The sequence below is a fragment of the Ranitomeya imitator genome, chromosome 1 (genome assembly GCF_032444005.1).
Source record: "Ranitomeya imitator isolate aRanImi1 chromosome 1, aRanImi1.pri, whole genome shotgun sequence".
NCBI lineage: Eukaryota > Metazoa > Chordata > Amphibia > Anura > Dendrobatidae > Ranitomeya > Ranitomeya imitator.
Window position 1 is genome coordinate 1,033,859,523 of NC_091282.1, and position 15,224 is coordinate 1,033,874,746.

The window sequence follows — 15,224 nt, forward strand, 5'->3', positions numbered from 1 at the left end:
CTTGCGGCTATTCAAGAGCCTTAACACATGCAGGGATTGCCTGTTTGTTAGGCAATCTCTGCAGGCTCAACACTACAGGCTACATTTAAGATTATCAGCACTTTCCATTCTACTTTTTAAAAGTATTTTTTATGAAGTTTGTATGGGTGTGTGCTTGCTTTTATGAACTTGCATTATAAGTTACATGTTGGGTGGAGACTGTCTTACTGATTCTTCTTTGGGGTTTGTTAGCTTTGAAAGGGTTAAGCCTGTTAGCGATAAACCAAGGATTCAATTAGGTGAAGGTACGTACTTCCATTTCTTTGTTCTAGAAGGTTTCCTAATCAGTAAAAGTAATGAACATGAGTTGGAGGAATAGTTTGTGCAGTAACAAAACTGGTTAGTAATTTTTGAAATAGAAACTTTTCAAATCGGAAAAATAGTTTTACTTGAAACATCTGCAAATCGTAAAGGGAATCGATCATCAAGACATGACCGACTATTTTAAATTTATACATTTTTTTGTGTGTGCTACATTAAAATAAAATTAAATTTAAAAAATGGCTTTTCGTTCATGATCTTTATTTAAAAAAAAAATGGTAATCTTGCTATTTTCACACTTGCCTTTGAAATATTTTTAAGACTTTCTGGCAATGCTTTTTGTTTTGTTTTTGTTCAAGTCAGGATCCGTATTAAAAAATAATAATAATAATTAAACTATGCATCTTTCAATTTTTACAACGGCTACTTGGGTCCATTTTATACTTCTGGAAGAGTTTTAACTGGCTCCTTATCAGCAGGATTACAGTGACGGGTAACACCTCTTTACGCAGCTGATAACACAAAATCCACCAATCACAACAGGTGATGTCACAGCTGACCTTCTCCTCCCTTCATTAATGACCTTTAAACACACTCATTAGAGACTTCAATACTAAAAAGGTTAAGATCTGAACATTGTGGCTATGTGCACATGTTGTTTCCTGAAACACAAAGTTATAGTCTACAAAAAAGTCCCAGTAGAATGAGTAAAAAAGATTTTATTTTTAACATAGATTGTGAGATAATAAAAATGTAAACTTTAACTAGGTTTTTGCGTTGTTTTTTTTTTTTTAATAGATCATTTTTTTATGATTACTTCCCTTTTAAGAAACTATTTCAGCCTGCTGATAAAAAATAAAGGTAAACCATGTTATACAATATACAGTATGTGCTCTGTTATATCTGCTATTTACTCAGCCAAGAGATGAGCTGTACATATATTTCCCTAAATCTTCGAGGCGGACCCCATCTATCTCGATAATGATCAGGTAAAATGAATGACGATGGCACTTGGGTTCTTGGTAAAAGTCTCCGTTGATCTGTATCACTGGATTTTGACTGCTGTTTTTACATAGACGTCTGTAACCCTCTCTGAGGTTCTCAACATTGAACTACTCTTTCTTGCTGTTGCCGTGGTTACAATCCAGATATCCACTTAAATCTTTTTACAGTAATTGGTTACCTATCTCTTCCTAAAAGTGGAGGAAGGGTTATTACTTGTAATGCAATGCTTTACAACCCATCTAATCCCTTACTAAAATGTTTCTTTCTGGCTCGTCTCATCCCTTCACGTGCTGGTTATTTGCTGCCTTTCAGCAGTTGAAGGCTCATTTGATATCGGAGGGCTCAGTATGGTATTAGGAAACAATTACATTGCTGCGGAGCATTGTGGTGACCCAGGGCGGGATGTCCTGGAGAATTTAATTAAAAGTTGCAATAAAAATATTTCCTTGTCTTTCGTTCAATTCCAGCCCTTATATCACTTAAAGGGAGTGTCAGCTCCTACAGCATATGTATTCAAGGCAAGGAAGCCATTTTATCAATTGATTTGGCATATACAAGCTCATCGTGAAAATGTTGGGAAAGTAAGAGAGCATCGGATTCTGACTTATAGCTGGTGCAAATAATCGGCGTCGGGTGGATGCCAATGACTTTTTCTTTTTCATGTTTGATATCTACGCAGTCCAGATAGAAACTGGACATTCTGGGGGGAATTTGTGAAGACTTTTTCCACATAATTAAAATTTTGTCACCATTTTTGCACCAAAATTTTCAACTTTTTGCAAAAGTGGAGAAACCTTGCTACATAGAAGTGTGGTGGCTGTCAGGTTTCTGTGGAAAAGTTGATGCAAACAGTAGCTGAATATAGAAGCCCAGTTCCAGCTACAAATGATGAAAGATATCTTCGGGGTATACTGTTTTAATTATTGTCATGCATAACGACTACCTTGAGAGACCAAGCATTAATTGTGCTTAGAACTGGATGGGGTGATACTGGTTTTCATTAAAGGTGATGTATTATCTATATTATTTTGTAATAATTAAAAAGCGGATACTTGTCACTTTCTTCACTGTTTTTATCTTCTGATGGTAGATATTTTGTTTTTTGTACACGATTATGTGGACAGCATTTTGCCAATGTTTATGGGAAGAAGCCCTCCCCTGAAGATTTTTTTTTTTTTAAATAAATCTGTGTATGTGTGTTACTATATACTCACCTACATAGCAACATAGTTATTAAGGTTGAAGGAAGACTAAGTCCATCTAGTTCAACCCATAGCCTAACCTAACATGCCCTGACATGTTGATCCAGAGGAAGGCAAAAAAAACCCATGTGGCAAACAGTAAGCTCCACATTGGGTAAAAAATTCCTTCCCGACTCCACATACGGCAATCACACTAGTTCCCTGGATCAACGCCCTATCAAGGAATCTAGTATATATACCCTGCAACATTATATTTTCAAGAAAGGCATCCAGTCCCCTCTTAAATTTAAGTAATGAATCACTCATTACAACATCATACGGCAGAGAGTTCCATAGTCTCACTGCTCTTACAGTAAAGAATCCGCGTCTGTTATTATGCTTAAACCTTCTTTCCTCCAGATGTAGAGGAGGCCCTCTTGTCCCTGTTTCAGGTCTATGATTAAAAAGATCATCAGAAAGGTCTTTGTACTGTCCCCTCATATATTTATACATTAACATAAGATCACCCCTTAGCCTTCGTTTTTCCAAACTAAATAACCCCAAAGTGTAATAACCTATCTTGGTATTGCAGACCCCCCAGTCCTCTAATAACCTTGGTCGCTCTTCTCTGCACCCGCTCTTGTTCAGCTATGTCTTTCTTATACACCGGAGACCAGAACTGTACACAGTAATCTAAGTGTGGTCGAACTAGTTACTTGTATAGAGGTAAAATTATGTTGTCCTCATGAGCATCTATGCCTCTTTTAATGCATCCCATTATTTTATTTGCCTTAGTAGCAGCTGCCTGACACTGGCCACTGAATAGGAGTTTGTCATCCACCCATACACCCAGGTCTTTTTCATTGACGGTTTTGCCCAGAGTTTTAGAATTAAGCACATAGTTATACATCTTATTAGTTCTACCCAAGTGCATGACCTTACATTTATCCCCATTAAAGCTCATTTGCCATTTATCAGCCCAAGCTTCTAGTTTACATAAATCATCCTGTAATATAAAATTGTCCTCCTCTGTATTGATTACCCTGCAGAGTTTAGTGCCATCTGCAAATATTGAAATTCTGCTATGAATGCCCCCTACAAGGTCATTAATAAATATGTTAAAAAGAAGAGGGCCCATTACTGACCCCTGTGATACCCCACTGCTAATCGCGACCCAGTCCGAGTGTGCTCCATTAATAACCACCCTTTGTTTCCTATCCCTGAGGCAGCTCCTAACCCACTTACACATATTTTCCCCTATTCCCATTATTCTCATTTCATGTATCAACCTTTTGTGTGGCACCGTATCAAAAGCTTTTGAAAAGTCCATATACACTACGTCCACTGGGTTCCCTTGGTCCAGTCCGGAACTTACCTCTTCATAGAAGCTGATCAGATTAGTCTGACATGAACGGTCCCTAGTAAACCCGTACTGATACTGGGTCATGAGGTTATTCCTCTTCAGATACTCCAGTATAGCATCCCTTAGAATGCCCTCCAGGATTTTACCCACAGTAGAGGTTAAACTTACTGGCCTATAATTTCCGAGTTCAGTTTTTGTCCCCTTTTTGAATATTGGCAACATATTTGCTATACGCCAGTCCTGTGGTACAGACCGTGTTATTATGAAGTCTTTAAGGATTAAAAATAATGGTCTATCAATGACTGTACTTAGTTCCTGAAGTACTCGGGGGTGTATCCCATCCAGGCCCGGAGATTTGTCAATTTTAGTGATTTTTAGACGATGCCGTACTTCCAGCTGGGTTAAGCAGGTGACATTTAAAGGGGAATTTTTGTTATCACTGATCATATTGTCTGCCATTTAATTTTCTTGTGTAAATACTGATGAAAAAAAGTCATTTGGCATATTGGCTTTTTCCTCATTCTCATCCACCATTTCACCCAGACTATTTTTAAGGGGGCCAACACTATCATTTTTTAGTTTCTTACTATTTACGTAGTTAAAGAATATTTTGGGATTATTTTTACTCTCTCTGGCACGGAGTCTCTGTCTCAATTTTTGCTGCCTTGATTTGCTTTTTACAGAATTTATTTAATTTTCTGTATTTATTTAATGCCTCATCACTACCTGCTTCCTTTAATTCTCTAAATGCTTTCTTTTTGTCACTTATTGCGCCCCTTACAGCTCTATTTAGCCATATTGATTTCCTCCTATTTCTAGTATGTTTATTCCCATACGGTATATACTGTGCACAGGTCCTATCCAGGATGCTAATAAACGTCTCCCATTTTCTTTGTGTATTTTAACGTCTCAGGATATCGTCCCAGTTAATTGCACCAAGATCATCTCTCATCTGTTGGAAATTTGCCCTCCTGAAGTTTAGTGTCCTTGTAACCCCTCTACTACACATCTTATTAAAGGATACATGAAAACTTATTATTTATTCAGTCGCCATGACAGCACAACGAGAGAGGGGATCCGCCCTTCAGGGACAGGAAACCTCAGACATAAAAAGGGCGGCACCTCACTCCCCCGCCAGTTGGTTTCCTGTCCCTGACAGTGGAACCTCTTTAGACAGGCCCCGAGAAGAGGGTCGAAGAAAGAATTTATCCCACGCCTGACAGACCGATGCAGGTAGCGGGGTCCCCCTACCTCGGCCTGGTCAGGTAGATGGAAGCACCACACGGCAGGGGTACTGTTGGTGTAGGTGTCGGCAGGAGGAAGCGGCCCGAGGCATTAAGGGCCTTGCTTCTACGACAGCTGCTTTTTACCTGGGGGTCTCCAGGGTGCCGCTTCTGCTGGGGCCTCCGAGGTCGGTCCGCCTCTTGCGCCGGGGTCTGCGGTGGCTAGGGAGAGCTGCCGTCCTTGTCCGGCGCGTCCGCTCTCAGCGCCGCAGCGGCGTCCGGAAGAGGCGTGTCCGGATGACGTCGCGAGCGGCGCGGGGTGATGACGCGGCCGCGCATGCGCGGTAGCGACTTCTTCTGGCTAATGGCGGCGCCCGGCGTCTGGGGAGGGATTTTCTGGCCACGAGGGGTCCAGCGCTTTAAGTGGACGCCTAGCGGTCACGACCCTACCAGTGCAGTACCGGGCGTCGGCAAGTGATTTCCCTGCTGGCCCCCATCCGGGGGTAGTACCCAGGGGGAGGAATTTAAACGGCGTACTGAAGCCGCAGCTTGTTCCTGTCCACCATTTCCAATATGGAGTCTCTGGAAGGAACACCGCAGCTGGGCGGTGAGCAGCAGCAGCAACCTGAACAGCCTTTGAGCAGCTCCCAGCGGCGTTCTAGTGGCAGTAGTCGCGCTGGTAGAGCTAAAGAGGCTCAGAAATCAACTAAGTCCTCAGGCTGTAAGAGATCTCCGGCTAAGAAGGACCCCCCGATCACGGTACCTTTCGCTGCAGGGATGGGTAAGTGAGCTTCGTGAAAGTACGTTTCTGATAGCTGTCCCTCCTTGTATTCCCTCTCTCCTTATTAGGGGAGGAAATCTGTGTCCAAATCCAAACATAGGGAGTGTGCCATCTGTACGGAGCCACTTCCAGATGGACATGAAAAGAAATTGTGTAGCATCTGCATTCAACGGTTAATTGAGGACGAGGCCCCTGACCTTACGTCTACTCTTAGGGATCTGGTTAGACAGGAGGTCAGAGATTCCATGAGGTCTCAGAAGTCAGTTTCAAAAAAGAGGAAGGAGATATTATCCCCAGCCTCAGATGTGGATTCAGACACGGGTGGTGTAAGCTCGGATTCTCATCCGTCATCATCATCAGAGGACATGGAATCTAGTCGAGCCTGTCTATCACTTGATAGGATTAACCGCTTAGTCAAAGCTGTCAACAACACCATGGGCATTGAGGAGACCCAGGCGGAATGTTCCATTCAGGACATAATGTTTAAAGGCATAGATCGCAAATCCAAAAGAGTATTTCCGGTAGTTGATAAAGTTAAATCACTGATTACGAGAGAATGGAAGAAACCCGAAAGGAAGGGGTCACTCCCACCAGCATTCAAAAGAAGATATCCCTTTGAGGAAGAGGCTTCTTCCTCCTGGGACAAGGTCCCGAAACTGGATGCGGCGGTGGCCAAAGCTTGTAAAAAACGTCTCTCCCATTTGAGGATCTGGGAAACCTAAAGGACCCGCTTGCTAGGAAAGCTGAGGTATTCCTTAAAGGAGCTTGGGAAACATCAGCAGGTTCCCTGAGACCGGCGATTGCGGCCACCTGCTCTGCCCGGTCGTTGATGGTATGGTTGGGTAATCTAGAAGACCAGCTCAAGGATAAGGTTCCTAGGTGCGAGATCCTATCATCTATGTCTATGATTCAGGATGCAGCAGCCTTCCCTTCGGATGCGTCAGCCGATTCCGTTAGGCTAGCTGCAAGGTCATCAGCACTGTCTAATGCGGCCCGTAGAGCTCTTTGGATAAAATGCTGGCCAGGAGACTTACAGGCCAGATCGAAACTATGTGGCATCCCCTGTGAGGGGGTTCATTTGTTTGGCCCAGTCCTGGATGAGCTTCTAGAAAAAGCAGGTGACAATAAAAAGCGATTCCCTCTTCTAACAAGACCCTTCTATAGACGAGACTACAACAGAGGAGGGCTGTATCGCCGAAGATCGGACAGAGATTCAAATAGAGATTCGACCAGATATAACTCTTATAGAAGAAGAGGTAGAGGTTATATGTTTAACTCCTCTAGAGACTCTAAAAAGCCTCAATGACTGGCGGACCAGGTGGGCGGTAGGCTGTTGGCCTTCTACCCAGCCTGGTTGAAAATCACCAATAGTCCATGGATACTCAGTATCATTAAAGAGGGGTTAAAGTTCCAATTCCACCATACCCCCCAGGACAAATTTAAATTAACCCCTATCCGTTCTTCTCCCGCAGAACAATTGGCGTTGGAGTCAGAAGTTCGAGATCTCCAAAAAAAGGGGGTTCTCGTTAAAGTACCTACGAAGGAACAAGGTACGGGGTTTTACTCCCCTTTATTCCTGATAAAGAAGCCAGATGGATCATATCGTACCATCATCAATCTAAAGGGCCTGAATGTATTCCTGCTGGTCCCATCCTTTAAAATGGAATCTGTGAAGTCTGCAATAAAGCTTCTTTTTCACAATTGCTTCATGGTTGTCTTAGATCTGAAAGACGCCTATTACCATGTCCCGATACATGCAACTCATCAGCGCTTTCTCAGGGTGGCGGTTTCTCTTGCCGGCACAGTAGAGCACTTTCAATATCGGGCACTCCCTTTTGGTGTTGCAGTCGCACCTCGGGTTTTCACTAAGATTATGGTAGAGGTTATGGCACACCTTCATGAGCAAAACATACTAATAATTCCCTACCTGGATGATTTATTGATTGTTGGGCGTTCAGAGTCACACTGTAAAGAGCAGTTGGAGAAAGTGATAGCAGCATTACACAACTTAGGATGGATTATCAATCTCAAAAAGTCGCGTCTTCAGCCCTCAACGTCACAGCAGTTTTTGGGTCTTACGGTGGATTCGGGTCAGCAGGAATGTCGCCTGCCAGACTCAAAAGTCGATTCTATTCATCGGCTGGCCTCCAGAGCAATTAATAATCCCGTAGTCTCCTTAAGAAATGCTATGTCACTCTTAGGTTCACTTACTTCTTGTTTTCCGGCGGTGATGTGGGCACAGTTTCACTCCAGGTCTCTGCAATGGGATGTTCTGCATAATTTTCGGCGGCTGGGCGCTAACCTTGATAAAAAATTTTCCCTATCTGTAGAGGCCACGGGTTCCCTAAGTTGGTGGACGCACATCCCTAATCTTCGTAGAGGTGTACCTTGGACAAATCAGATAACACGAGTGATAACAACTGATGCTAGCCCCACGGGTTGGGGGGCACACTGGGAAGACAATTACATTCAGGGTCTGTGGTCCCAATCTGAGCGAGACACGTCCTCCAATCTGAAGGAATTGATGGCGGTAGAACGCGCCTTAGATAGGTTCCTTGTACCTCTGCAGGGTAGACATGTTAGACTACTCTCTGACAACCAGGTGACCGTTGCTTATGTGAACCACCAAGGAGGTACACGGTCTAGGTCATTAATGAACGTTACAAATCATATTTTTCAGATGGCCGAAAATCACCTGCTCTCCCTTACGGCCCTTCATATAAAGGGAAATCTAAATACCATGGCCGATTACTTAAACCGCAACGAGCTCAAACAAGGGGACTGGTCTCTAAAACCGGCTGTCTTCAATCAGATCGTACGGTTGTGGGGATGTCAAGAGATAGATCTGTTTGCCAGTCGAGGAAACAAGAAACTCCATCAATTCTGTTCCCTAGACCCAAGGGACAACCCGTACGCAGTCGACGCTCTTCTGATCCCCTGGAATTTCAGTCTCGCCTACGCTTTCCCTCCTCTGAATCTCATTCCTATAGTTCTGAGGAAAATTCGGGAAGACGGAGCCCGAGTGATTTTAATAGCCCCGTTCTGGCCCAGAAGGTCATGGTTCCCATGGTTGAGAAGCATGTCCATTTCCCAGCCATGGATCCTCCCAGAAATACCGGACCTCCTTTCCCAGGGTCTAGTCTTGCATCCACGAGTAACCAACTTGCACCTGACAGCGTGGAACTTGAGAGGTCACTTCTGAAAGGAAAGGGATTCTCCCAAAATCTTGTAAATACTCTACTTAAAAGTAGGAAAGCCTCCACGACTAGCATTTATGTTAGGGTATGGAGGAAGTTCCTATCAAGTTCAGGAGCACAAATCAATCAAAAACCTGATATTGCTCAAATCCTAGAATTTTTACAGAAGGGCCTAGAGTTAGGCTTAGCCACCAGCACCCTTAGAGTTCAGGTTTCAGCTCTAGGGGCACTATATAATTCCAACATAGCCAGTAATCACTGGATAACAAGGTTTTTCAAAGCGGTCACCAGATCCAGGCCGGTTGTTAAACAAAAGATAGTGCCATGGGATCTAAATCTTGTGCTCTCGGCTCTAACACAAGCTCCGTTCGAGCCTATTGACTCTGTTCCAATCAAGATCCTGTCGGTCAAAACAGCCCTCTTAGTTGCCCTTACATCGGCAAGAAGGGTTAGTGATCTTCAGGCATTATCCAGGCAACGTCCATATATGCAATTTTTGGAAGATGGAGTGGTGATGAGGCCTGACCCTCTTTATCTTCCAAAGGTTGCCTCAAAATTTCATAGATCCCAGGAGGTGATCCTACCTTCATTTTGTCCTAATCCCTCTAACAATAAGGAGCAGAGATTTCATTGTTTGGACGTACGTAGGTGCCTTCTCAGATACATTTCGGTAACAGACACCTGGAAAAAAGACCACGCTTTATTTTTATCCTACCAGGGGGTTAGGAAGGGACTTAGAGTATCAAAAAATACCCTAGCCAGATGGATTAGGGAGGCGATATCTCTTGCTTATACCGCAGGTGGCGTGGAAATTCCAGAAGGTATAAAGGCACACTCCACTCGTGCGGTAGCCACATCCTGGGCTGAGAGAGCAGAAGTATCGATTGAGGACATCTGTAAGGCGGCCACATGGTCTTCTCCATCCACCTTTCTTAGACACTATAGATTAGATCTAGGTGGCTCCTCCGACCTCACGTTTGGGAGAAGGGTGCTGGAAGCTATTATCCCTCCCTAGTCACTTTTTCACTTCTCTGAAAGTCTCTCGTTGTGCTGTCATGGCGACTGAATAAATACGTACGCTACTCACCTGGTAGCAGTGTTTTTTCAGGAGCCATGACAGCACCCTTATATTCCCTACCCTCTTTGTTTATGGGTTCAACACTTCCTTTAGAAAAATTCCTAAGTTTATTCACTGGGTGAATTGTACCATATATTAATATTGTTTATGTGCTACTAACCTAGAAGGTCCTTTCATACTCTGTAAACCAACTGGCGGGGGAGTGAGGTGCCGCCCTTTTTATGTCTGAGGTTTCCTGTCCCTGAAGGGCGGATCCCCTCTCTCGTTGTGCTGTCATGGCTCCTGAAAAAACACTGCTACCAGGTGAGTAGCGTACGTATTTTGTGATCACTATTCCCCAAGTAACCCCCAACCCTTATATTTGCTATGTGGTCTGGCCTGTTGGTTAATATTAGGTCTAGCAGTGCCCCCCTTCTTGTTGGGCCCTGATTACCTTTGCTGGAACTGCAGGTTTCTGTTCCCCAATCTTTTTCAGGGTAGTTGACGTTCCCCCATAATAATGACTTCTCCTTGAGTCGCAGCTTCATCTATTTGCTTTGAGGATATTCTCAGTTGCTTCCATTATTTTTGGAGACTTATAACTAACCCCTATCAGTAATTTATTATTTTTCCCCCTCCCCTTATCTCCAACCACAGGGACTCTACATTTTCATTATATTCACCTATATTATCACGCAGGATGGGTATTAAGGACGATTTTACATATAGACACACACCTCCCCCTTGCTTATCCGTTCGGTCATTTCTGAACAGACTATAGCCCTGTAAGATAACAGCTCAGTCATGGCTCTCATCCAGCCATGTTTCAGATATCCCCACCATGTCATAATTATCCTCCAACAACATTAATTCTAATTCGTCCATTTTGTTGGCGAGACTTCTGGCATTAGTATACATGCACTTTATGTATCTCTCTGTACCTCTATTTTTTCTTAAATTATTACTTGTTCTAACCCTCCCAACCCATGCCATCGCCACCCCCAACTTCCTTATTTGTGCCCAGGTCTCTATCTGCACTATCTTCCCCTCCCATAAATTGAATACCCTCCCCCCCAATCCCTAGTTTAAACACTCCTTCAACCTTTTAGCCATTTTCTCCCCCAGCACAGCTGCACCTTCCCCATTGAGGTGAAACCCGTCCCTAGCATAGAACCTGTAGCCAACTGAGAAGTCGGCCCAGTTGTGTAGGAACCCAAACCCCTCCATCCTACACAAATTCTTGAGCCACTTATTAACCTCCCTAATCTCCTGTTGCCTCTCTGGGGTGGCACGTGGTACAGGCAGTATTTCGGAAAATGCCACGTTGGAGGTCCTTGCTTTCAGCTTGCAGCCTAATTCCCTGAAATTATCTTTAAGGACCTTCCACCTACCTCCAACTTTGTCATTTTTGCCAATGTGCACCATGACCGCCGGGTCCTCACCAGCCCCTCCCAGTAATCTGTCCACCCGATCAGCGATGTGTCGGACTCGAGCGCCAGGTAGGCAGCACACTTCGACGATCCCTGTCTTTGTGACAGATTTCCCTATCTGTTCCCCTAATAATTGAATCCCCCACTACCAGCACCTGTCTGGCCTGCCCTACTCTCCTATTTCCCTCCTTACTGTAGCAGTCACTCCTCCAACTTTCAGAGGACATGCCTGGCTGCAGCAGTGCTACCCCTCTACTGGCACCCCCCTCATCTGCCAACTTAGCATACTTATTGGGGTGTGCCCAGATCAGGACTAGCCTCCCTGGCACTCTTCCCTCTACCCGGCCTTCTGTCACCCAGCTTGCTGCTTCACTGTCCTGCAGCTCCATCCTACCATCCCCCCCCCCATCTATCCCATTGAGTGCCTGCTCAGTGAGCAGAAGACTCCTTTCCATATTGTCAGTGGATCTCAGTGTTGCCAGCTGCATATTTAGATTCAGAATCTGGGCTTCCAAATGCACAACGTGCTCACATCTCGCACAGCAGTATGCACCCTCGACCGGCTGATCAAGGACTGCATACATGGCAAGATGTGTACTGGATGGCATTAGCAATAGTGGAGCACATTTCCTAATGGGGATTGCACCACACAGAAACATTAAATAAAAAAATAAATGCAAATTATTAATAAAATACAACTAGCAATTCAGTAATTCCTCCCTTAGAAACTCCCTGAATCCAAAGTCACTGAATCACAAGTTACACTTACCGCCGTTCGCACTTACGCTCAGGTCACACTCGCTAAGCTGGAGATTTGAAGAGATTTTTTTTCTTTTTCCCCTCAGCAGCAATGCACCTTGCTGTTCAATGCACTTCCAAAAAGGACTTGAGCCCCAACCAGCTGCCCCTTATAAACCCTTAATTATGAGCCCCCCACACTAAATTAACCCCTTGTGAATATAGATATTCCCAGTTCAGCAACTCACACCAATTCACACAGGTATTTGTTAAAGGTTTTCCAAATACCTCTTCGCTGAATCACCGGTCACACTTACCGCCGTTCGCACTTACACTCAGGTCACACTCGCTAAGCTGAAGATTTAAAGAGATTTTTTTTTCCACTCAGCAGCAATCCACCTTGCTGTTCAATGCACTTCAAAAAGCCTCTGTCTCTGGGAGCCTGTGTCTTTCTACTTCTCTTCTCAGCAGTGTCGCCACACTTCAGTCTCTATGTGTGAGTTGGAAGCCTTTTACAATGTAAGCCAATGGAGCCTTGTTCTTACAGTCCATAGGCTTTTGTGGTATTCACTACTTCCAGGTCACGCAGAGCGCAGTGAGGCCCAGAGTCTGCAGAGGGGTGACGTCACTGAGAAGAGGAGCAGAGCGGTGCTGGATCCTGTAGAAAGTGACGGGAGGTGAATATAGTAACACAAATACACTACACTGCATACACATAGAAACAGATCTAAAAATTAATCTTCATGGGAAGGCTTCTATAACAACATTTAGAGAGAGACTTTGCCAGGCTGCAATAAATATTCTGTCTCATTGACCTCTATAGTACAGTTACTTTGTGATATGTGGAAAGCTTGTTTTGCAGGGAAAGGGAGTTTCACCTGTTGTAAGTGGTGTGACTTTGTGTCATCAATCATTGTAGACGTGTTTTCTTGTATTGTAATCCCTTTGTGCTAATGAGTTTAATGGAAAGTGATCAGAAAGTATTAAAGGGACTCTTCTATCAGTACAGATTGATTGTTCAAATCAAGTCCAGGCATTCAGAGCACAAAGGCCTGGCCAATCCTTTATATACGTTCGCCTCTCTGCTGTTCCGCATCCAAGGGGAGAATGAATGGAGAGATGGAAGACCGAGTCATGAAAACATCAGGACTGGATGGACAACTCTCCATCTATTCTCAACCAGTATGCAGCAATCAGCGGATGCCTCATAAGGCAAGACAGGGGTCAGCAAGTGCCCATTCTGGAATGAGCTGTGTGTCCCAGATATTTATGGCATATCCTGTCAATTTATCTTGGTCGTCTAACGTGAGTAGCTAAATGTAGTCTTCTCCTCACATGTCAGACTAGAAATACTGAAGTGATCTTTAAGCAAGCTTTTTTATTACTAGGGCCGATGTGTTGAATTCTGAGATAGTGTCGAGGAGTTCTTTTAAAATTCCTAATAGTTTAAATCGTGATTTGGCGTTAAATGTACTTTTTTTGTATCACAATCTGTGTTAAAAATGAGAAATCTTGCAGTTTTTACACTGGCCACTGGGGCTATTTTAGACTCCTATTTCCTGTCTCAGGAAATTCATGTGAACATTAGCAACAATCGACTGATTCAGACACTAACTTTTGCATTGCAGCATCTAATGAGTGAGTGCAAAGGTCATTGGGAAGGGAGGGGAGAGCTGTCACATTGCCTATTGGTGGATCCTGTGTTATCAGCTGTATATAGAGATGTTACTTGTCATTTTGATCCTGCCTCTAGTGTTAATGAGGCTGCTGAAAAGTCATCTGTACAGCACAGAAAGTATAATTCATGATATGAAAAATAAACATTGCTAAAAAGCTTTAAAAAAATGTAACACACAAATCTGATTTACAGTCATTTTACTAACTGTGTTCTCTTTAAAATTTGGACTGGTTGTTATTGAATTAAGATATAATGATTGTCCCTGAAAAAGGCAATAATCCACATGTGGTTTCAGAACAACTGTGACCATCATGGAATTGGGTAATGCCAATATTCTAATATCCATAGCAGGGCTGTGAAGTCGATAAGCAAAAGCACCGACTCTGACTCCGACTCTTCAATTTCCCTAACTCTCGACTCTGACCCCACAGCACTGCCTCACTATGGAGCATGTACATAAAGTGCAGCACAGTTTCATCTCAACTAAAAGCCGAGATCCTGAGATCAGGAACTGAACAGACATTTATAGGACATTTCAAAACTTTTCCAAATTCTTATGAAAGCATTTACAGCACATCCTGCATTGTACTACTGTACCCAATTTATTATATAATATTTTAGGAGTCTGTTTATTTTATACCGACTCCACCAAAATGGACACCAACTCAACAGCACTGCTTCTCTACTGAGCATGTACATAAAGTGCAGCACAGATTCATCTCAACTAAAAGCAGAGATCCTTCGATCAGGGACAAAACAGACATTTTTAGGACATTTCATAACTTTCCCAAATTCTTATGATAAGATTTACATCACATCCTGCATTTTACTACTTTCCCCAAGTGATTATATATTTTAGGCGGCGGACCATTTTATACCAACGCCACCAAAATTGTCAACTCCGACTCTGACTCCAACAGCCCTGATCCATAGCCCCTGCTGCCTTTATGTAGTTAAGAACTGTTTTATTGGCTCAGGTGGTAGAGGAACTTGTCAGGAGCTCACACTCTGGTCTTGAGGTATCGCATATTGTGTTATGGAAAGATATCCATTGTATCTCACATCATAGCCAGCATTAGTGAATGCTTTTTCTTGCTAAAGCAAGATTTATTTTCATAAAGTCATCTTGGTTTGGTGTATAATTTAGATGTCAGTAAATCAATATACAGACTAAATGTCGAGTTTAGGTCAAACCTCATTCTCGGGTATTTAAACCCAAATCACTTACTAATCATTCTGCAGGAAATTGTAGTAATCTGTGTTTTGGAAGT

General features: G+C 43.4%; 1 protein-coding gene across 1 annotated transcript in view; it reads left to right on the forward strand.

The window, feature by feature from the left end:
* Positions 1-15,224, forward strand: part of ARHGAP10 (Rho GTPase activating protein 10) — a 392,295-nt gene that overhangs the window by 360,516 nt on the left and 16,555 nt on the right. The window lies entirely within an intron of this gene.